Below are 25,384 nucleotides of genomic sequence, written 5' to 3'. Positions count from 1 at the left end.
ATAATTTACACCAGCTGGAGCTTTTTCAGATTAAATTCTAGTTTCTGAATATAAAGTATGTCGAAGGAATAGTGCTGCTTTAATAATTTTATATTGCTTTATAAGCTCACCAGCCTTTTTTCATTGAATGTAATAAAAAATGATTTTTCTTCCCAATCTGTCAAAGGATAGAATTATTCTTTACCAGCAATTCCTGTATTTTATTTTGTTTCAGGGAAATTTCTTACATATTATATAAAAACTGCTGATGCCTGTGTTTTTGTAAAAGATGCATTCTACTCCAAGAAAAAGCCAATTGGATATACTCTATGTGCACTTACAAAGTTATGCATTTAACATTTATTTAATATCAGTTCATGTTTATTTTACACTGTCATTTTTGACAGTTAAGGGTATTATTATACTACATTTCTCAGTAAAATGAATCATTTTATATATAACGGTGGGTCTGACTTATAAGGTTCAAAAGAGCTATATGGGCTAAAATATTTATCCTTTTTAAAGGGGATCTTAACCCTCTATAAAACTGTCCTACTGTATTCCTTGGTTTTCCAAGAAGATAACAAAGACTTAGCGGCATCGTTTAGGCGCCAAACTTTTATTATTTAAGAAAGCTCGCTGGGGATTAGTGATAAGCGAATTTGTCCCGTTTCCCTGTACTCGCGAAACAACAAGAAAAGGCATTTGCCGCACTTTTTTTTTTTTGTCGCCCACGTTTTTTTTTTTGTCCCCGCGTAAATTTTTTTTTGTCGCCCATGCTTTTTTACGTGACTGAGCCTTTTTCTGACGCAACTGCAAGCTTTTTTGACGCGACCGTCACAGGCAGGAACGACTGCCTGTGACTTTGCAAAGCCCAGCCCACCCTATGCATATTCACTGCACTTTAAGTAGCTCAGTTTCCAAGTAGTTATGGACATATTTGAATTTGATATGTTCTAGAATACATTGGCCCCAAGAAGCAGTCGAAACCTGACATTTATGGAATAAAGCACTTTGAGAGCCTGCCTGCATCAAATAAAACACTTAACTTAGTTAAGTGGTTTTTGTTTTTCACTCCAGATGAAGGTTTCTGTGTGACACCGAAACGTCGAGTAATAAACCTTTCTATTTTTGCATTTACATTTTGCTCACAATTCTATAAATCCTAGGAGCGTTGTTCTTGTTCCAGTGCATTATTTTGTACTAGCACCCAGGTTTTGTTGCTGCAAATATATATATACACACATACAAATGCACATGTATAGATATACATGCATATATACAATATAAAGCTGTAAACCTTGAGATTACTGGATGTTGTTATTTTTATTTCTATTTAAAAACTTCCCCTTCTAGCTGTTTATAATGTCCTCTAATTTACTGGTACTTGTTCTTGTTCTTAATACAAAACTACAAAATGTCTCAAATAAAAAAACAGACCTCAATCCATCAGAAAGGAATTGCAGGGATATACTGTAACCTTCAAATGTTCTCCGAAGAGAATAAAAGCGACACATTATAATAAGGACAATAGAGCTTCCTCCATCCTTATTCAAAAGCAAAGTTCAATTTCCACATTCACAATGCGAATAACCAGAAAGTTACCAACTCATTGAAATCACAAACTCTTTTGTTAATTATCAGCCTCTTCAGTCTAAAAGAGGGCTCCAACCTCCAGCCATCTACTATGGAAAATATAGATAAATTCCTATGTTATGTAATAAATTGTCTTAAATTTTTTGGGCCATGGGTTACTAAGTAATGGCAAGTCATGGACACGTTACTATGGGTTACTAGACAAGTAGCAAACATAAGACCATTTTTTATTATTATTTATGTGATTGCATTTCTCAAAAATCACTTCAAAGCTTCCACTTACAGCATCTTATCTATCACACATCATTAGATATCAAGATAAAAGACCCTAAATATGAATGCCAGGGGTCCAGAGAAAAGGTTGATGCCAAATGTGTTAAGGTTTACCTAAATATGTGGCATTTAGGGGCCCCAAGGTGAAGATACCCCATATCATCTATCATTTCTGTTTTTTCAGCTCCTTCAAAATCAACACATTTACTCATTTTATGTGGGGTCAAGCTAATTAAAAATAAGTTCAGCCAAGAAAACCATATATTTTTGGAAAGTACCCATTCCACTGAATCCAAACTGGTACACATGTCTTTCTACTCCAAAGTACCAAGCCGCAAAGCTCTCCAAAAACTGGCGATTTTGATGAAGTTCCTGAAAATCGCCTGAAGCGGATGTTTGAAAAGATTATCAAAATATCGAAAATGCCGCGCAAATTTTTCCACAGCTGGTAACTAGTTTTAATGACTTTTCTGAAAAGTGCCTAAAAATGTTGCAATTTGCCATATTTATCTTACACAATTTCTTACAGACATAGGTAATTCACATCAAATATGAACTCCAAAGGTCTACTGAACAGTTTGATGCCCAATATGCATAGATATACCAAAGTATGTGGTTATGTACAGACCCCAAATGAAAATATTGAATCTCAGCTTCTGCAAACAAAACCCCCAACTGTGTATTATGCGCTGTAAGACACCCTAACTGTACAGAGACCTCCAGAAAACCATATATTTTTGAAAAGTAGACTTTCTGACAAAATTAAAACAGGCAAAGACCTCTTTCTACATCAAACTACAAAACTGCAAAGCTACGCTAAAAAACATAACAAACAACAATGCAAGCATAAAACTGCAATAGAATAACAAAAGTGAAAAACAATAAAGCAAATCAATTAAATACCAAAATCATGAACTGACAATGTGGTTAGTGGCCAGAATACCTGATCCAATAGTCACACTGTGAAATAAATAGTTTTCAGGGGAAAAACAAAATGATAAAATGAAGAACTAAAAAAAAGGCCAAAGAAAGTATATGTGTCTCTGTGTATGATTGTGTGTACTCCTCTAAAAAGTGTGTGTATGTGAGTGTGTAAATATGTGCCAAAGTGTGCAAAAGTATGAAAAAGAAAAAAAGCTGCCAGTGCAGAGCCTTTACTATGAAGCACAAATATAATACATGCTTGACAGTTAAAGCATTTTTCTGCAAGCACATATCAAATATGTGCTTGGCAGTAAAAGCATTAAAATTATGTTGAGGGTCGTTCTTTAACTCACCTGAGCCTATGGCATCAGGCAAACCCTGATTATTAGTTTGCTTCTTCTGTGCTATTTTTTATATTCTCCATTTGTCTGTCCATTTCTTCAATGTGGAATTTTGGTGAAGTGAAATGTCTTTAATTGGGATAGAATATTATTGCTGTTTAAATGTCCAGTGTTTCTTCACCATCTATGTCAGATGCTTGGTGCAATTCTTCTTTACCATCTGGGTTCTTGGAGAGATCTTTGGTGTGCAAGGTATGTTGTCCACCATGTTAGTCACTGGGGCAGTCATTTATAAAATTTGTGCACCGTAAAATTATTTGCATAGTGAACATATTTGCCATGCCTGTGTTTATATTTATTAAGACTGGTGCATGTAATGTGCAAACATAATTGCAAAATCTTTATTCGCGGTGCAAATGTCCTCAAAGCTTTTTGAATATGGCTTATTTGCAAATTGCAAATATTTATGCACACACTCTGCGTCCGAGATGCACCACTACTTAAGTTGCAGAAAAGCTATTCGCTAAAATGATTTTGCAAATTCAAATGTATATTCACAAAGATAAAACCAATTCTATAATAAATGCACACAGAAGGCATGCTCATGCAAATCACAACCTCATTTGAGAATTTTTGTGCGCAATTCACACTTCACTGCAAAATCATAAAAAAATATATATATATGTGCTGTGCAAACTTTATAAATGACCCACACTATTTTAGTGTTGGTTTAGTAGCCTAGAAGCTGAACTGTTATGTGAATTTAGTACTATGGCTGGGGATGCCCCCCCCCCCCAGCATATATAAAATTACCTGCAAATAAAGTATTACTTTAATAGCAAAGAAAGCAGCTGTGCTGTTTTATAAAGCACAGTGTTTTACTAAATGCTTAAACTGCATGGAAACAAACCACAAACGAATATACAAATGGTACTTCACACTATCCCTAATCCCATATATATGGTTGGACTGTCCAGTTATAAAACCAGTGTGGACCAAAGTTATCACTAAAATAACACACTTTGAAATTATGTTTAACATATCTAGGAAAAGTCTAGACCTACTTTAAACAGTTCCCAAGCAGCACACCTTTTTGACCTGGGCACTTTCAAGGCTTTTTCATGACCCTCCATTTCTTCATTATAAATGAAGACACTGGGACACCTATATGGATTTGAAAAGGCTGTAACCAACAATTATTTAACTGGAATGCTTGGCCATAGTACTTCTCTGAGTGAACAGACCACCGCCAGACATCCCTGATCTGCTGCATTCGGATGGTCAAGTAGAGGCAAGTTAGCTAAGAAGCACCCACCAACTTCCAGGCTATCATGGGTTGGAGGGCAGGATGCTGTTCCCAACAATGCTAGAAAGGAAATGAAGCTTCCAGCCATGTACTTCCTTCTTTCCCGCTTTTTCTTCTGGACAGCTCTATTACCACCAGGTTCAGTTTTGCAAGAAAGTGGAAAAGTTAATTAAACATTAAATTATGCCAGGGGGAGCATTGCGGGAATTACAATCTAAATAACAATGCACTTCAAAGGACTACTAAAGCTATGTATACCTTGGCATGTGGGGCTATGACACAGCTACAGTATGTCACCAGTTGTAAATTACAGGCAGTAATATTCCAGAAAAGAGCCCTTACATTGCAGCATGTTAAAATTATTGAGTGTGTCAAGTGCATAATTGTGAAAAAAAATCACTTTTAATGACATACGAGCAGCAATTCCAATGCCCCACTAAGAAACGGCATTTTGTCACCCAGAATTTCAAGCAAAAAACATAATATCCTATGTATTATACCTAAAGTTAAATATTTAATTTCCTACATAAAATTATCACAGTTCTCTCAAGGCATATGAGGTACATATTATTGAAACCTTTTGTGAAGTGAATCACTGCTCTTGCGATGAGTAGCTGAAGACTGTTCATATGTAAAGCTGTCATTAAGGGCAATGACACATTACTGTGCTGGCAGCAAATTTAAAATTAAAGGGCACAGAAGAAAATGCCCCTAAGTAGGTATTTTTTGCAAACTTTCTGTATATGCTGTAATTGCAGCAGTATTTTATCATTCAATACAATGTAGGGGCAGTTCCAAATGTTTTTCTGCCCACCCATTGGGAGTTGCCTTTTTTTGCTATAAGAGTAAGTATTGTTATTTCTTCTGATCTGGGGGACCCTGGCCTTATATTGATTTTTAGTATACTTTAACATAACAAACCTGTGTGTCTCAGTGTATGGGGATAGACACATAAAAGAGATCTAATCACTGTTGCTAAGTCTCATTTTCTGTTGCTAGACTACATTACAGTATTCAGTGACATTCTTCAGAATTGCAGCAGGAATAGTGTTACTTGACTTATCTTGCTGAAGAACTCCAAATTCCCAAACTTATTAATGGTAGCTATGGACCAGTAGCTGTAGAGATAAGAGGGCCCATTTAACATACAGGAGAAAGGGTGCAAAGTGCAAAAAAATGGGCACACGTTGTCATGCTTTTGATACTTTGCATCATGCCCTTTAAGGGAATGCCCTCCCCCAATGCATATAGAGCTTGTATTCATGAGAAGCGGGCCGGTGGAAGCATGCAGACTAGGGTTTGCCGTGGTTACAGAGTGCAAAAGAGCCCTGTCCTTGTCATTTTACCCTTTGACAGGTGATAAGAACAGGGATATCTTGCACCTGCCAATGCACTTCACACAAAGTGCCCTGGAAGCAAGCGCTTTTTAAATAAACACTAAGGAGAGTTATTTTTACCACTTAAAGGAACAGTAACACCAAAAAATTAAAGAGCTTTAAAGTAATAAAAATATAATGCACTGTTGCCCTGCACTGGTAAAACTGGTGTGTTTGCTACAGTAACACTACTATACTTTATATAATAAGCTGCTTTGTAGCCACGTGGGCAGCCATTCAAGCTGGAAAAAAGGAGAAAAGGCACAGGTTACATAGCAGATAACAGATAAGTTCTGTAGAATACAATTGTGTTTTATCTGTTATTTGCTATGTGCCTGTGCCTTTTCTCCTTTGAATGGCTGCCTCCATGGCTACATAGCAGCTTATTTATATAAATTATAGTAGACTTTCTGAAGTAAACACACAACTTTTACCAGTGCAGGGCAGCAGCACATTATATTTTAGTTACTTTTATACACTTTCATTTTTTGGTGTTACTGTTCCTTTAATGCTCTAGCACTTACTTTTGGGACATTGTTCAATGCAGCCTGAGTTCTTAAAGCAACATACTTTTTCTTCAGTGTCAATGAGCCAGTTGATGGTATACTCCATTTACCTTATTTTCTGTTTACATTTTAACTTGCTCTTCTTGTCTTCATATAATCTCTCCACAATGCATAAAACTGTTTTTGTAGCACTGAACATATTAAGCACCTTTGAATCAGAAGGGAGGGAGAAACTGGAAGAAAAACCTAGGAAAATGAATAAATCAATGCATCTTAATTATTAATTTAGGAGTTTCATAAGTGTTTTGTGAAAACTTTTTAAAATAACCATGACCAGAAGCATTTGTGCCTTATTTTTTTGGTGACAAACTCATGACAAGGGGACTCAATTGACCCTTCACTTTCAACCATCCTTCTGAACCCCATTGTTACATAGCTTGTTATACTGTATAATGTTATCAAAACCACAATATACAGGAAAACATCAACATGTTATTAATAAATAATATGAGAACATAAAGAAGAGAAACTCCTGGCTTTTTACAAAATATGCAAAAAAGAGGGGAAGGTGGGTGGGATGTTTCTACATGCTCAGAAGATAAGGAAGTGAACTGCTTCTCTCGTGACATCACATCCCTATCCTTCTCCACCCCCGGCCCAACTTTCCCCCACCTTGACTCATTCCTTCTCACCCAATCACAGTTACATCTAATTCTGTCAATCTTTAAACATAAACCAGTGTAATCTGGCTGCTTTTCATTCAGTTCCCTTGCCATGCAGCCCCTGCATTTATTGCTCCCAGGCTTTCATTAAATATCAATTTCAAAGCTTGCTTAACTGATAACTAATTATATTTTGTAGGGGTATTTTCTAAATTTGCTGTATGTTTAAGTGCCAACACTAACTAGCAAGGAGAACAGGATGGGCAAATTGTAAAAAAACACAATGTTATGTGGAATGTTATGGACAAATTAAACCTTAAAAAGAGATATCAAATTTAGGATTTGATAGAGATTGTAATATAGAGGTAATTTACAAATTCCTTTGATAAGAGAAATTACAAGTTATTTTTTCAAGAAACAACAAGCCAGCTCAAAATTTATATTCACATTTTAAGATCAAGAAAAAAACATATCCAGATGTACTATGGCTTAACGATGTGTAATAATTTTATGCACAAAACACGTTTTTGTTATTGTTATTTGCATTCTTGTATCCAGAATGAGTTAAGATGCATTACACTTATTGCGCATTCACATTTGCATTGTGTCTGTTTGCTGGTTCATACTATAAATTTGCAAAGACAGTGTATATGCACTGTGAATACAGAGGAGTTTTGCAAGTTATTGTGCTATTTGTCATACTATGCTAACTCAAGTAATCTCAGGAGCTTCTTCGAGAAACAAAAGTAACAAATGTAAATATTAAACATCAGCATTTCTAAGGCTCAGATTTCCAAGGTTGGTCGTTTTAGGACTGTTAAAATTAAAAGCAAGGATACATTGTTAATTTCATTAATACTTACACCAAATGCCAACTTGTGAAATACACCGTATTACATGGCTCATGAACACTATATAGCTTTCTACAAACCAAAAATAAAGTGATCATCATGAGTATTGACTTACATATTTACCTACCTGGAGGAAAGCAAAATGTTATTGCGATTTATAGAAAATGTGGCAGGTGTTTCTTTAAATTGTGTTTATTTTTTTGTGTCATTTATATTTTAATGTTGAGTATCCACATCCAATCTGTAGTATGACTGATGCATAAATCTGTCTTCCAAAGACATATGAAACACTGAGACATCCTCACAAAGCATGCACAACTTGCTAAGCACGTGAATGGACACAAACTAAATCCACATTCATGGTTTTCCGAAAGGTATTTGACTTGTGATGCACAACAATGTGCTTTTGGCCTTTAGGACATATAAAAGTGCAAAGGAATGCACTTTGGTAGAAATAGCACACATTTTATTTAAATGGTAGTGTTTTGGAGGTATCATCAATTGAGAAGGATCTGGAGATTTTTCTACAGTTATCTTATTCCAGGTAGTTTCAATCTGTGACTACGGAAGCAAATAAAGTACAGTCTTGTATAAAAAGGGACATTAACTAGAGGAACAGAACTTTCATTTGAAGCAGGGTAGGTGGTTCTTCATGGTAAGGGCAGTGAGGTTGGCAGGGAGGTTGTGGAAATGCCTTCCAAGTGATGTTGTGATGGCAGATTCTGTTAATGCCTTTAAGAGGGGCTTGGATGCTTTCTTGAACAAACATAATATTAAAGACTATTGTGATACTGAAATCTACAGTTAGTATTGATGTTGGTATATATAGTTTATGTCAGTGATGTGAGTTTATGAGAGTATGTGAGTGTATCGAGAGGTTGGTATGGGTCTATGTGTGTGCACTAGGGTTGGCTTGAAAGGGTTGAATGTGATGGACTTTGGTCTTTGTAGAATGCTTGGAAATCAATTAAAAATTAAATAAACTTAATAAGATTTTTTGCTATAATTTTGCCACTAATATGGATTTGTGCCGCTTAAGCTTAAGATCAAATACAAGTAAATCTTTTATTATTACAAAAAGATGGAAATACTTTAAAAAAAAATTAGAATTATTTGCTTAAGATGGACTCTATTGGAGATGAACTTCCCCAGACCTGATGGCAATTCTAGGATTCCATCAATAGTCAAAAATGAATTGTCAAGTGAATCAAATACTAATGTTGTTATCAACACTGAACATAATGTGATACCATTGCAGGGGGGAACTGTATGGTCCAACTTGAGCATGATTACCTAAGATAGAAGCTTTTTTTGCTTCCATATTGGTGCATCATGTGCAAGTTGCAATAGAGTGCAAAAGAGTGTGCATCCTCAATTACACTGGAATTCTGGTGAAACATGGGGATCATTTGCACCAGAATTATGCGCCCTACACTTTGTTGGTAAATTAGCAAATTAGGCATGGATTTGCAGCGTGTCAAAAAATTGTCGCAAGAATAGTCGCGCGTCCAAAAATTGTCACAAGAATAGTCGCGGGCATCAAAAGAATAGTCGCAAGGCCAAAATTATCACAAGAATAGTCGCAGGCATCCAAAGAATAGATGCACGTCTAAAATTGTCGCAAGAATAGGCACGCATCCAAAAATCGTTGCAAGAATAGTCGCGCCCATCAAAAGTATAGTCGCGCGGCCAAAATTGTCACAAGAATAGCCGCAGGCGTCAAAAGAATAGTCGCACATCCAAAATTGTAGCAAGAATAGTCGCAGGCGTCAAAAGAATAGTCATGGGCGCAATTTATTTTTCCGAGCGACATTTTCGCCATTTCGGCTAAGCAAAACGGGACAGATTCGCTCATCACTTGCAATGATTGTCTGTTTTTAGGGACCACAGATCTTCTAGTTGTTAGATTTCATTAGTATCAACTAGGATGCTACTAGTAATCGACAGGTACTAAATTCTACTAATATCTACTAGTGTCTACTTGATTCTACTAGTAGAATGTGGCGATTCTGTGCAGGCTATCCACCCTTGCAGCTTTATTGCAGAAAAAAATTAACATTTCGGGGATTGTCCCCTTCATCAGACGTAACCATTCAGTGAAGAAGTAAATTAATTTATAACACACAGGTAGTGGTGTCACTACATCTATTCCCCATAATGAAGGAATTGAATGCATATGCATGTATTTATTTCGTACAAATGTACCTAATAACAGAATTTGTTTTTTATGTAACCTGCTAGAAATGGTACCGGTCAATAATTATTTTTGTTACAAGTCTAATTATTTTTTACAATTGCAAGGTTGTGCAATGGGTGCTAACATGGCGCCTGCATACGCAAACATCTTTATGGATCATTTTGAGAGGTCACATATATTTGCTAATTAAATGTACCAGCCGTTTATTCATTCAGGCATGCGCTATGTAGACGATTCCTTCTTTATTTGGATGGGGTCAAGAAATGAATTGGATACGTTTGTACAAAACTTGAATAGTGTGCATACGTCTATTAATCTGATAAAGCCGTAATCTGATTAAGCCATACAAGCCAACCAGCATATGAGACAGTTTGGTAATTCAAAAGGGACGTATCCATGTTACAATTGTGGACATGTAATATTATTATCCCTGGGGAATTTGTAAGTCATCCACATAAAGGCACCCTATTGAAAATAAAAGGAGTATTTACTTTTGACACAAAGGGGGTAGTTTATTGTATTAATTGCCCCTGTGGGTTGGCCTATGTGGGACAAACCAGCAGGTGCGGTAAAAACCCGAACAAATGAGCACAAGTCCACCATCCGTAATTATCAGCCTGGTAAGGAGGATGAAAAGACTGGAAAGGGAAGGTCAGAGAATGCCCAAAAGAGAAAACATTTCTTTGATCAAGATCAGTGATCCACAACCAGTGGCTTGTGAGCAACATGTTGCTCACCATCCCCTTGGATATTGCTTTCCGTGCCCCCAAGCCAGAAAGTTAATTTTGAATTCCTTACTTTGGTTAAAAAAAACTGCCAAATAAAGCCCCCTGTAAGCTGATAGTGTGCATAGAGGCCATTTAATAGCCAATCTAAGCCCATAACTTTCATTATGCTTGTGTTGCTCGCCAAATCTTTTTACATTTGACTGTGGCTCACGAGTAAGAAAGGTTGGGAACCCCTGATAAAGGCCATAAGCTGTCCCAATTATGGTGGCAGATTTTGGAAAAAAATTTATCCCAGTGCTGAGATATAATTAAAATAAATTTTTATTACAGCATGAATGTTACTGGATATGGGCCTTGCAGACTAAAAATCCACTTGGCCTTAATGAGGAGTTTAGCTAGCCTGCTACTTATAAAGTCAATATAACAGTTTGACAGGAATCTTACTAATACATTTTGGTTTCCTTTTCAGAGATGAATCTTTTCCACAGACTAGTGTGGTAGGGTAAGGTAGCGTTAAATTTGTTATTTTATGTTTTTTTGTCTATTTTGTTACATTTGTGACAATTTTGTTCTAAATACATTAGGGCTGATTCACTAACGTGCAATAAATTTTATCGCGCGCTTTTTTGCGTTAAAATAGACGCGATAATTAGCGTGCGATTCACTATAGTATTACCGCGTGCGTTAAGTCGCCATATCGCATGCGTTAATTTTCGCGCAATTTTGTAATCTCGTGACATGTGCGACTTGTGCCCATTTTGTGTCATCGAGCCTGCAGTCACACTACAGAGAGCATCATGCCTGGGGTATCTGATCTGCTACCAGGGAAGAGGCGCTATATTGTGTCATTTTTCCTGCGCTCAGAATATGACAGCCTGCCGCTGGGGCCCTTAGGGGTCCACGAGAGGAAGAGGGCAATCCTGCGCAACCTCCAAGACGGGTTGTGCGACGGGTTTGCCCTTGATGTGGACCTCCGCCTGCTCCAGCGCATATGGTCGGACCTGAAGCGCAGGAATTCAGATCTGGTCGCCGAAATTGCGGAAGGTAATTATTGTACTTTATTATGCTTTTACAGTATACGTTCAGTAAAAGATTTAGCAAGTAATTTGAACTAAAAGTACAAATGTAAGAAATGTCAGGGATGACGAAAGTAACATAGTAACATAGTAAGTTGGGTTGAAAAAAGACATACGTCCATCACGTTCAACTATAATGCCAGTGAGGAACTGAAACGTTGGTCACAATAAACCTCTGAATATTATTTCACATCTTCGTGACTCCTTGTGAAAATCCTGTGTGTGCTGTCACCCCATGCCTGTCTAGATTTTGTTTTGCCACAGGCCCCCAGGTATTATTGTTCCTTTTGGTGTGCAGCTTCCCAGCACTTTGTATTGTATATATATATATATATATATATATATATATATATATATATATATATATATATATATATATACACATCTATTTTCAAATACATATGCATAAATGAGTTTAAAACAGGGGGGAAGCAGCAGGGAGCGGCCCATAGAGAGTCATTTGGGGAAGGGCCACGAATGTTTTAGGGGGCCCTGGCTAGCAATGTCTGTGTGTCCTTTGTATTGATGTGAGGGTTCACAGGGGGAGGGGCCAGTGGGGGCGTGGGAGGAGGGGGGCCCAAAAAATGTTGTTGTGAGGGGCTCTGTTATTTATGATGGTGTATGAATGTATATATATATGTATAATATATTACACAAAATAACATCATGCAATACTATCTCACAGAACTTCAGCTGGCGCCTCATCTCCAGGCCCAACCCCAGGCACACCAGGCTCCTGTGGCCCCCGAGGCCCACTAGGCTCCAGAGGCCCCCGAGGCCCCAGCACCCGCCCAGGCCCCAGCGCCACCAGAGGCCCCAGCGGCCCCCGAGTCCCCCGAGGCCCCGGGCACTCCCCCCCTTCATTCCTCCCCCAGTTTCCCCCCAGTTTCCCCCCAGGCCCTTGAGTTCTCCCCCCAGGCCCCGGACTCACCCCAGGCCAAGCGCTGGGCACCAGGTTCTCCTGCCGACGAGGGACCATCACGCCGGTCAATGCAGGAGGACCTGGATACCATAAAGGCCGAGTTGGCCCAGCTCCGGGGGGAAATGGCCGAAATGCGGAGGGACATTAGAGAACTCAAGGGCAGCAAGCCCTAAGTTTTATCTTTCCTAGTTTTTTCGATTTTAAAAGTTTTTATTGTTAAAATAAAAGTTTTTATTTTTTACTTTTGAACTGGTTAATGTCTAATTATTTTTCCTTCCTTGATATGGTATTCTATACTTTCATGTAGTTTCTCCTATACTCTTACATTTAGCAGTAACAGCATCAATATGCAATATGGGTTGAATTTTTGCAAATATTCTGCCAACAATTTTGTCTTTAGCCCATTTTGCTGAATAGTAAAACTTGCGTTAATTAGTACGTAGCATATTTTCTGGCAAGTGTGATAACTGCCAATCAAATGTTTTGTTGCCAGAATAATTGCAATATTATATTTGTTCCTGTTTAATAAAGTGCCCATAACATATTTGCCATTTATTCTGTGTCTAAAATCTCCCACTTAATTGAAGCCACTTTAGCAAACGGACCCCTAATTATTTGGCTAAATATTCTTAAATGCCCCCCCCCCCCCATTTTATTATCTCTAGCACTTCTTTTTTTTTTTCTTACTTATATTTTTATTGTTTTTTTGGGTTTTTTTTGCAAATAAACATTTTTACAGCACCTCTCTAGCACTCTGTGCTCTCCCAGGGCAAAATGTCACCAGTTTTATGCTGCCGAATGCCGCGTGCGTAATGTCATGACAATTAGCGCTTGCGATAATTAGCGTGCATGCGAAAAATACAGCGCACGTTGTTTACCGCAACAAAAATATCGCATGCAGTATCGCGTGTAAATTAGCGCAAGTGTGCTAATAGTGAATCGTGCGATAAGTCGAAAAAATTTCGAAGCGATTACATTTTTACCGCACGCTATAAATATTGCATGTTATTTCGCACTTTAGTGAATCGGCCCCATCATGTTTAATTATTGGGTTTTTGTAACCTAATAGCTATATGTTAACTTTATGCTAATGGCTTAAGTGATGTAACGTGCAGACTTTGCCAGTTTAAGGGCATCTCTGCAATGTGTCAACTGGGAAAGGCTTTTCATGGGGTTAGACACAGAAGGAAAATGGAACATCTTTAAAACATTGCTTTGCAAGTATACACAACAGTATATTCCCCTTGTAAGCAAGGAGAGGCATCACAAAGCAAAACCTTTATGGCTGAATAAAAGTGTTAGTGTCGAGGTTGGTTAGAAAAAATGTGCTTTTAAAGCATTCAAGTTAGCTGGGACAGCAGAGACTTTCATCAGGTACAAGGAAGCAAATAAAGTATGCAAAATAGCTATCAGGCAAGCTAAAATAGAGATGGAAAGGGATATTGCAGCTAGGAGTAAAAAGAATCCAAAATTATTTTTTAATTATGTGAATAGTAAAAAAATTAAGCAAGAAGGGGTGGGAACTTTATTATCACGGGGGGTAAGTTGGTTGATGAGAACGGGGAAAAAGCAGAAATTTTGAACTCTTATTTTACATCTGTCTATACATCTGAGGAGCCAGATAATGAAGGCTTCCCTTTTAATATACCCAGTGCTAGTAATTTAGCTACTGACGCGTGGGTCACTCAGGAGGAAATTCAAAAGAGACTTGAACATGTAAAGGTAAACAAAGGTCCAGGACCGGATGGGATTCATCCCAGGGTATTAAATGAGCTGAGCGCTGTTATTGCCAAGCCTCTTAACATAATTTTTCAGGATTCGTTGAGGTTTGGCATGGTACCGAGAGACTGGGGGATTGCTAATGTGGTGCCATTATTTAAAAAGGGATCTCGTTCTCAGCCTGAAAACTATAGGCCTGTTAGTCTGACATCAGTAGTAGGAAAGCTTCTGGAAGGGGTAATAAGGGATAGGATAGTTGAATACATTGCAGTTCACAATACTATTAGTTTGTGCCAGCATGGTTTTATGCGTAACAGATCTTGCCAGACTAATTTAGTTGCCTTTTATGAGGAGGTGAGCAGGAACCTTGATGCTGGAATGGCAGTTGATGTCATCTACTTAGATTTTGCTAAAGCGTTTGATACAGTACCTCACAGAAGGTTAATGATCAAATTGAGGAATATTGGCCTAGAACATAATATTTGTAATTGGATAGAGAACTGGCTGAAGGATAGAGTACAAAGAGTGGTGGTAAATGGAACATTTTCTAATTGGGCCAGTGTGGTTAGTGGAGTACCGCAGGGGTCAGTCCTTGGTCCTTTGCTTTTTAACTTGTTTATGAATGACCTGGAGGTGGGCATAGAGAGTACTGCTTCTATTTTTGCTGATGACACTAAATTGTGCAAAACTATAAGTTCCATGCAGGATGCTGCCACTTTGCAGAGCGATTTGACAAAATTGGAAAACTGGGCAGCAAACTGGAAAATGAGGTTCAATGTTGACAAGTGCAAAGTTATGCAATTTGGTAGAAATAATATAAACGCAAACTATCTACTGAATGGTAGTGTGTTGGGGGCATCCTTAATGGAGAAGGATCTAGGGGTTTTTGTAGATCACAAGTTGTCCAATTCCAGGCAGTGTCATTCTGTGGCTACTACAGCAAATAAAGTGCTGTCTTGTATAAAAAAGGGCATTGACTCAAGGGATGAGAACATATTTTTGCCTCTTTATAGGTCCCTGGTAAGGCCTCACCTTGAGTATGCAGTGCAGTTTTGGGCTCCAGTCCTTAAGAAGGATATTAATGAGCTGGAGAAAGTGCAGAGACGTGCAACTAAACTGGTAAATGGGATGGAAGATTTAAGCTATGAGGTTAGACTGTCGAGGTTGGGGTTGTTTTCTCTGGAAAAGAGGCGCTTGCGAGGGGACATGATTACTCTGTACAAGTACATTAGAGGGGATTATAGGCAGTTGGGGGATGTTCTTTTTTCCCATAAAAACAATCAACGCACCAGAGGTCACCCCTATAGATTAGAGCAGTGCTGTCCAACTGGCGGCCCGCGACACCCCTCTGTGTGGCCCCCCACCTGTCTGGCTGCTTTGATGGCTTACTCTTGTGTAAGCTTTAAATGGTATCAGTACTGTGATTAACTGCCCCCTGCATGGTTCTCACCTCAGATTCAGGCTGTATTGTTTAAATATGTAATCCCCTGTACTGTTCACACCTTTTAATCTCTGCATTGTTCACCCCCTGCAGTGTTCACACCTCAGGCTCAGGCTGTAATCACACCCATTGTTCCCCTGTTCACACCTCAGGAGCAGTAGAAACCCACAAATAATCCCTGCATACTACAAAAAGAACATATACTGAGGTGGTACTACAATTAAAAAGTTTTTTAATATATAGTATAGCAGTATAGCAAGCAGAGTATGGCACACACAGGCAGGGTAGGGAAGGCATAGTATGGTACACACAGGCCAAGTTTGGCACAAACCAGCCAAGAATGGCACACACAGTGAAAGTATGGCACACGCAGGCAGGGTAGGGAAGGCAGAGTATGGCACACACAGGCAGGGTAGGGCAGGCAGAGTATGGCACACACAGGCCAAGTATGGCACAAACCAGCCAAGAATGGCACACACAGTGAAAGTATGGCACGCAGGCAGGGTAGGGCAGGCAGAGTATGGCACACACAGGCAGGGTAGGGAAGGCAGAGTATGGCACACACAAAGGCAGGGTAGGGCAGGCAGAGTATGGCACACAGGCAGGGTAGGGCAGGCAGAGTATGGCAGGTTTTTGCTGTACTACAACCATTAATATGGATATGGTCATGTGATAACATGGATGTGGTTTCAAGTGAGTGAGGTTTCAAAAAGGGGAGTGGTCAAAACTGGCTTCCATTATCGGCCCTCCACCACATAGGTCGGAAAAATTCCGGCCCTCGGTACAACAGAAGTTGGACAGCACTGGATTAGAGGAACAGAGCTTCCATTTGAAGCAGCGTAGGGGGTTTTTCACGGTGAGGGCAGTGAGGCTGTGGAATGCCCTTCCTAGTGATGTGGTAATGGCAGACTCTGTTAATGCCTTTAAGAGGGGCCTGGATGAGTTTTTAAACAAGCAGAATATCTAAGGCTATTGTGATACTAATATCTACAGTTAGTATTACTGGTTGTATATATATAGTTTATGTATGTGAGTGTATAGATTGGTTAGTATAGGTTGTGTGCTGGGTTTACTCGGATGGGTTGAACTTGATGGACAATGGTCTTTTTTCAACCCTATGTAACTATGTAACTATGTAACTACCTGTGTGTTATAAATGAATTTACTGCTTCACTGAACGGTTATGTCTGACAAACCCCCCGAAACATTAAATTTTTTTCTGCAATAAAGCTGCAAGGGTTGATATCCTGCACAGAATCACCACATTGTGCCAGTATTTTGTCGAGAATCCAGATTGGGAAGTGGGTGCTGTCCCCTATAATCACTGAGCACCAGGCGGAAATAGAAAGTGAGGCCTGGGTGTGCAGGTGAAAATATTTTAACCTGATTCTACTAGCCATAACTATATACTAAATTCCAGTTTAAAGGATTCTTCTTGAGAAAAGAATATAGGCAAAAGGTTTAAATATACGCTATGATATTTGTTTGTCTCTTGATTTCCATCATGTAAAAAATATTGTATTTTGTGTGACCATAAGAGGCTGTCATTTCTGTATGATAATGAATCACTAAAATATATCACTCCAACTCTTCCATCAAAGTACATTAATCTTGCAACCATTTTAACTTCTTAACTTTTATCAATCTACATCAAAGAGAAATCACAGAGAAGCTATTTCACAGCAACAAACTCAAGCAAAAAAGAGTGACAGCCTTTAAAAATGTAATAACCCAATAAGTTGGAGCCATCGCTAGATACGGAAGGTTTATATTAGTCTGTATTATAAATTATACACAGAATAAAAACACGCTAAAAAAGTGGTGCCGTGAATGGGATATATAATCAGTTCTGTCAACTCACAGAAGAAAATATATTTTTAATATTCTAAAACATGTATTAGTAACTGACTGTGAAAATGAATATAATATTATCATTCTATAACATTTTTATAACCAACATTTTTCTTATTTTTATTACCAATTTTGTAAATAATTAAAGGGTCACATTTAGGGATCAGTGAATTGTTCTGCATGGTAAAGTTTTACAGCAAAATATTTTAATATTTTTGCAAATCTGCACTAGAATGTCACTATGCACAATTATTTGCACTGGAAAAAACATGGGAAAATGCGGGGGAACCACAATTTACAATATTAGAATTTCTTTGTGAATTTTGTTTTTGTGGGAAAAAATATTTAAACTGGGAAAAAAATGGAACAAAGCTAAATGTCACGTTTTCTAAGCCGTCACAAAATTTTCAGCAAAGCAAAATGAACCAGTTTTACTCATTACTAATCATATTTATTAAATGGTGATAAATACAGCTCACCGCAATTTTCCAAAGAAAGTCTACTATTAAAGATAATAAAGATCACTCTACAATGAACTCTATTTTCAACATTCTTTGCACAGTAAATAAATATTACATAAGGGGGCACGGGTTAATGATGAATAATTTTGCAAAGCATGTTGACTGAATGCTTAAGCTATCAGAAGGGAAATTCTAAATTGTACATATGGTTACAATTATCTGTGCATCAAATAATGTTTGCACAAACAATTTTAGAGTTCTAAGAACAGATGTAAAAGATAGTAATGCTTTCACTTTTCATGACAATAATGTCATGACAATGTCAATTCCCATATATACTGATAACTTTAAATATTAAGGCCTTATGAAAGTTTGATGTAATGCACAAAGTCAAACTACACCTTGCTTATACAAACGTAGATGTTTCCCTGGGAGAAATATTATGCTGAGTTTAAAAGTAGCCTAAATAAATGCAATCTTGAAATCAGGAATGCCTTGTGTAATACTTATGAAACGCTTAAAATAGATTTCTCTTTCATCGTGGCTCACCTCACTTAACAAATGCAACCTTCCACCTTGGGACAAAGAAATCAATACACATGAGGAAAATGGGCTTGCGTTACTCACCTTGCAGAGTAGAGTTCCAAAGTCTGGCTCAGACTGTAAATAAATAGGTCAATATATAATGATAGTTGATAATAAGGTTAGAAACTCTATCACATTGCAAGGTTCTCATAATTGTGAATATTAAACAAATATTAGAATTTATAATGCAGCCACATAAAATGCAGGCCTATTTTAGTTTCCAGTACTATAATGCTATAATGCTTTATGTCACTAGTATTAGTAGGAAATTAATGTTTCTTTGAAACTTCAACAAAATACTAAGGGCATTTTTAAAACTGGTGTAGTTGCAGAAATGTGTTGAGCATAATTATGATTCATCTTAGTTGCAACAACTGCTATACCAACCTATAGTTTCTGTGAACTGACTTTAAAAAGCATTTACAAGGTATTTAAAGAGTCATTAGCCAGTTCAAACTCTGAGTTTTCAAGGGAAAAAGAAGGAAAAATACAACTGAAAAATAAAAATATCTAAATGTCAAAAATGGAATTATATGGATAACGTCAACTTAGATCGCAATGCATTGAAAAGCTTTTGTAAATTAAACAGAGACAGGTCAAGATTAAATAAATGCGTCTCTACACTGTGAACCTTTGGTACGACACTATCACTTATTGGATATGCTTACAATTCTTCCTAGACCACAAATAACACTGGGCAGTGATATAGCATTCACACACTGTAATATTATTACCCATGATTTCAAGAACTGCATTTGCAGATTTATTATGCTGTGTAAAAAACAGCGACAAAATTTGCCACACATTGCCAGGCTTCGCTGTGTAAAATGGGAGTAAAATCTGACGTTCGGATGGCTAACTTCTTCATTTATTTTACACAGCTTTTTACACCAGCTTTTTGTCGAATTTCATTTTGCACAGTATAATAAATGGGCCCCTTTGTGTGCTTAGCTTGTACTGATATTTTGCAATATGAGTCAATACATACAGGACAGAGCATGTGGTGTCAGTTACAATGTTTGTATACCACTAAACTGGTTCCAATAGAAAACCCACAGCAGGGATAAACACGTTTCCTTCTACTCACACCCACATACAAAATAGTCTATATTTTTCTAAATAAAGGGCCCGATTCACTTAAGTCCGAAAAAACAAGTGATATTTATAGCATGCGTTAAAAATATTATCACTTCTTATTTTTTGTGAATTACCGATCGATTCACTAAAAGGACACATGTCAGAATTAAGAAGCGATGTTATTGTCGTTATTTAACTGGCAATGACAGATTTGGAAGTGATATTTTAAAGCATGCAATATATTTATGCAATATTTCGTAGCACGCAATATCAGCGCACGCTATTCCGCACGTAACTGTTACGTGCCGCGTACCACATGACTTCCGCCATTTTGGGCATTTCCACTGTGAGTCGCGAGATGGAGAAGTTGGAAAGTGTAGCTGCGCAATCACTGTCTGGAGCGCTTAAAAAAAAAATTCTTGGCGAGGCAAGTGATGGAGAGGAGGGATGATAGCGATACTGAAGACAGCAGTGGCGGTAGTAAAAAACTGAAAAAATGAAGGATTAGCAAGGTAGGCTGGGGCATGAGAGAGCTGAGAGGAGATGGAGGCATGAGGGCTCACAGGTGCCAAAAACCAAACAACTCAGTACAAAACACTAGCAGAGGCCAAAACTCACAATTGCAAGCAGAAAGGAATAATAATAAAAAAACAACAAAACACAAATACAAGAGTATTGTAGAAATTATACCTATATTGGCTAACAATAAAAATACATTGCAAGCTTTCGGAGCTCTAAGGCAGAAAGAAAGAAAGCAGCTTGTATATGAGAGAGGTTGGCCAAACCACCAAAGATTCAAGTGAAGGGACACTTCAAGTACCTATCCCCCTTACAGAGCAGTCAGAGTTCTCAAACTCAAAAGAAACAAAAAAAAACATGTGCAAATATTCCAACTTCTGCACCTTCACATTTGTCCAACACTGACAGTGAGGAAGAGAGGCCTGGCTACATTAAGCAGCCCACAATTCTCTGATTTTGAAGGTACAGATAAAGATTATCTTTGAGAGGAAGCAAGTGAAGTGGAAAGTGAGGAACTTCATACCCAACTTCCTCACCCAAACAAAGCAAGAAACAACAGCATGAGAGCAGACTGAGAAATCTGAAATTTTCTGAATTTGAAAATGAGACTCTTATAGAGAAATTAGTGCCATTTTATGATCGAATCATTCTAAAATATGCAGCTAAAACTGCTACCGCTGTGAAAAATAAATACTGGACATAGCTGACAACAGTGTTGGGGTCTTTCTCAGAAGTGTGCAGCATGGCAAAAAAAGATATCAAGACATTAAAAATAAAAAAAAACTTGCTGGTGACTCCAAATATAGGTACGCATCTTACATTGATATTTTTATTTAACACTTGCTCATCTGCTTTTCCTTTTGGCTTACTGCCTTTCCTTCCTTTTTTGCTTCTTTCCTGCTTTCTTTACTTTTATGTTATGTATGTATGTATGTATGTATGTATGTATGTACACTGCTCAAAAAAATAAAGGCAACAATTAAACAACACAATGTAACTCCAAGTCAATCACACTTCTGTGAAATCTAACTGTCCACTTAGGTAGCAACACTGATTGACAATCAATTTCACATGCTGTTGTGCCAATGGTATAGACAACAGGTGGAAATTATAGGCAATTAGCAAGGCATCCCCAATAAAGGAGTGGTTCTGCAGGTGGTGACCACAGACCACTTCTCAATTCCTATGGCTGATGATTTGGTCACTTTTGAATGCTGGCGGTGCTTTCACGCTAGTGGTATCATGAGACGGAGTCTACAACCCACACAAATGGCTCAGGTAGTGCAGCTCATCCAGGACGGCACATCAATTCGAGCTGTGGCAAGAAGGTTTGCTGTGTCTGTCAGCATAGTGTCCAGAGCATGGAGGCGCTACCAGGAGACAGGCCAGTACATTAGGAGATGTGGAGGAGGCCGTAGGAGGGCAACAACCCAGCAGCAGGCCCACTACCTCCGCCTTTGTGAACGGAGAAACAGAAGGAGCACTATCAGAGCCCTGCAAAATGACCTCCAGCGGGCCACAAATGTGCAGGTGTCTGCTCAAACAGTCAGAAACAGACTCCATGAGGGTGGTATGAGGGCCCGACATCCACAGGTGGGGGTTGTGCTTACAGCCCAACATCGTGCAGGATGTTTGGCATTTGCCATAGAACACCAAGATTAGCAAATTCGCCACTGGTGCCCTGTGCTCTTCACAGATGAAAGCAGGTTCACACTGAGCACAGGTGACAGACATGAGAGTCTGGAGACACCGTGGAGAATGTTCTGCTGCCTGTAACATCTTCCGGCATGACTGGTTTTGCAGTGGGTCAGTAATGGTGTGGGGTGGCATTTATTGGGGGGACCACACAGCCCTCCATGTGCTCACCAGAGGTAGCCTGACTGCCATTAGGTACCGAGATAAGATCCTCAGACCCCTTGTGAGACCATAATCTTCAATATAGTAGAATCTGTGTGATCGTGTGCTGCCTCCTCATAAGAACAACCATCCATTTTTAGATGGGTCTCAGATGTGTGTAATCGTGTTGATGGAAGCGCATGGAATTAGAGAAAAAACAAAAGCAAAACTAGTGCAACACATACAAAACTTTCTTTGTGGCTAAAACGCTAAAAGATTTTTAGCGTTCAAATTTCGTGCACAATGTGCAAATATATTAGGCGAATTGAACAATCAAAAGTGCTTATACATCAGCCCAATGCAGTGTATCACACCCACACAATGTGTCCAAAGTAAATGTTTACCAGATTTGATTGAAATAGGAGCATGTAGAGAAATCAATTCGGCTATTGATTGCAGTGTATCCTTAGTCCTCAGAGTATATGGAATTAAGAGGAATTGAAAATAGTATAAAATCGTTTAATATGTAAAATAAAGCCCCTGCACAATGCAGGCTACTTACAATGTAAAGCAGTATATCAGACACAACAAAAAGCCCAACGCGTTTCGCGTGCTCACAGCACGCTTCCTCAGGAGCCATTGTAAGTATTGCACTAGTTTTGCTTTTGTTTTTTCTCTAATTCCATACCTACAAACATATGCACTCCTATCATTATGTGCACTACTTATGTCCCAAAGGCTGTTGAGTACAACAACAAGTTAAGACAGTAAATAGTGGGGTCATTAACATAATATTTGCCAAAATAGTTAATGCCCTGTACTCTTCTTTTTGAAGGAGGATCATTGTGGAAGCATTTTTTAAAACAGAATATAAGAGAAAGCGATGGGAGTTAGCGAGGCCACTTAGTAGCAACTTGCAGCATTTTAGTAGGGTAAGTGTCAGAGCATGCCTTAGTATTGTTACACTTGAAAGAAAGGGATTGATTGGGGGAACAATGAGTAACAAAAAGTGAATGGGTTGTTATGGGATTGCTTATTGTAGGCAACACAATAAAAGCATTCATATATTTTATTTAGGTCTGGAACTGGAGGAGGTCCTTCCAAAAAGGTTTTCTACACCACATATGAGGAAATGCTCATGCCTTTTATCCATGGAGACTGTGTGACTGGTGTCGCTGGCATATTTGATTCAGACAGAAATGTCAGCAAGGTAGGTCTATTGACATTAATACAAGTGTATTTTCTCTTGTAGAGAAGCTTAATATTAATGGAATACAATGTTTTGTAAAACAGATTCATCCTTACCACCTGTCAGAAGCAAAGGCCGACAATCCTCACTTTCTACCATTCCAGGTAATATTGTTTCCTAATTTTGGAGGACATGTGGTTTGTGTCAGGCTTGTGCAATGGCATGAGAGTGAATTGTGTCCGTGTATAATGTAGGTGTTTCAATTACAAAAGTGCAGTGTATTGGTAATAAGATAGGTGTGTTATTGGACAAGTGTGTCTTGCTGGGTTAGGTGCAGTCAGTTCATATTGTACTTTTAGCCAGTCAAATCTTTCCAACTTTATTTTGCCCTTGCACTCTGGATGGCAAAACATTTTTTTTTTGCTCATTTGGAATGAATCAATGTCCACAAATACATTTTTACATCAATTTTGTAATGTTGTAAAATAAATGAAAAACATTATTGTCCATGAAGTTTTCAAAATAAGAGAGTGCAGAATAACTGGAATCCATGTTGGAGACTGTCGGACTATTTCAAACCTCTGTACGACCCAAAAGCATTGTCTTCAAATAAAGCAAGACCTTATACACCTATACACACTACAACATATAATGTGGTCTAACAAACCAAATGTCACTTCTAAACAATACAACCCCACCTCATGCCACCCCTCATGCACTACTCCCACCTGCAGGAAAAAAGTCACATCCATGATTAACAAAGAGCCATATCTTTTTTGTTAATCACGGATGTGACTTTTTTCTTTTAAAAAAAACCAATAGAATGTTAAGTTATTTGAGAAACTACAGTCTCACCACAAAAAAGTAGTATTTTTTATAAATATATTCAAATCAGATACTTTCTAATGTTACCTTAAGCACATATCTTAGCAACCAACCCCATATAAAATTATTTGGTTCCAAAAACAGGTCTTGTAAAGAATAATTTCAGACCTAGCCATAAACACAAATGAGAACAGGATGTGAACATGAACTATATGTTACCACTATGGAATCAAGCGGCAGGTTCAGCCTTCAAATACTCCAAATGCACTAACCATATAAAAATCTAAAGAAAAATAATAAATAGATGGTACAAAACACCAACATACTCCATAAGATGAGCTTACCCTCTTCTTGAAATGCTTGAGATGCACAGTGCTGACAACACACAGTGGACATGACCAGTCCTCACCCCTTTCTTAAATGAGGTGTTGCAACCTCATAACTCACTCATAACTTCAGCCCTCGCTCCTTAACCATGACCAACAATCATATCCTACCAGCTACGAGACATTGTCCATCATATATTGACTAGTTATGAGCAAAATTTTTCACCAGGCATGCCTTCACATTTTGCCATTGGTGGATTTTCTGTAAAACGGGCGCTAAAATAGGCAGCAAAAAAAATTTGCTAAGTAAGGAAAAACTTGCGGTCGTGTTCAAAAAAATGTGGTCGCATCAAAAAAGTTGCATGATTTAGCAACCTACCAAGACATCCCCCCACCTTAAAACTCATAGACAGGAATGTATGCATTGAGGATGCAATAATAACTATATATGATGATGTACATAACTGAATTGCATTCGAGCAATATTACAAAGTAGCAAGAACTTGTTGTCAGCTAAGGAACAAAAGATTATGATTGTAAAATATACTCTGCACCCCTCCCTCCCCCACCCGTCCTTTTTTCTGTATATCTTCCCCCATTGCTGAATTGCAAAAATAAAGAATTTATTTTTAAAAAAAGGTTTTTTTTAGCTGTTTCACAATTTTTTCACAGTTTCATGAATTGTTCGATAAAATGGGACAGATTTGCTCATCACTAATACAGAAACCCTGTATTTAGCAAAAAACGTAAAATGACATAGAGATAAAAGTGTCCATTGAAATTTTTTTGAAATTCTTTTGAATCTTGTTCAGAAACAT

The 25,384-nt window shown here is 38.1% G+C and overlaps 1 long non-coding RNA gene across 2 annotated transcripts in view; it reads right to left on the bottom strand.

Moving 5' to 3' along the window:
- The window catches only part of LOC116411550, a 95,781-nt gene that overhangs the window by 55,381 nt on the left and 15,016 nt on the right, over window positions 1–25,384 (bottom strand). The window contains exon 2 of one of the 2 annotated variants that reach the window (XR_004223192.1): window positions 18,837–18,869. The exons of the other annotated variant lie outside the window; for it this stretch is intronic. This is a non-coding gene — a long non-coding RNA (uncharacterized LOC116411550). The remainder of the gene's footprint in view (window positions 1–18,836; window positions 18,870–25,384) is intronic. 2 annotated transcript variants of the gene reach the window in all.

The sequence above is a fragment of the Xenopus tropicalis genome, chromosome 6, assembly GCF_000004195.4.
Source record: "Xenopus tropicalis strain Nigerian chromosome 6, UCB_Xtro_10.0, whole genome shotgun sequence".
NCBI lineage: Eukaryota > Metazoa > Chordata > Amphibia > Anura > Pipidae > Xenopus > Xenopus tropicalis.
Note: the sequence above shows the minus strand (reverse complement) of the source record. Positions and strands in the feature narration are given on the sequence as shown.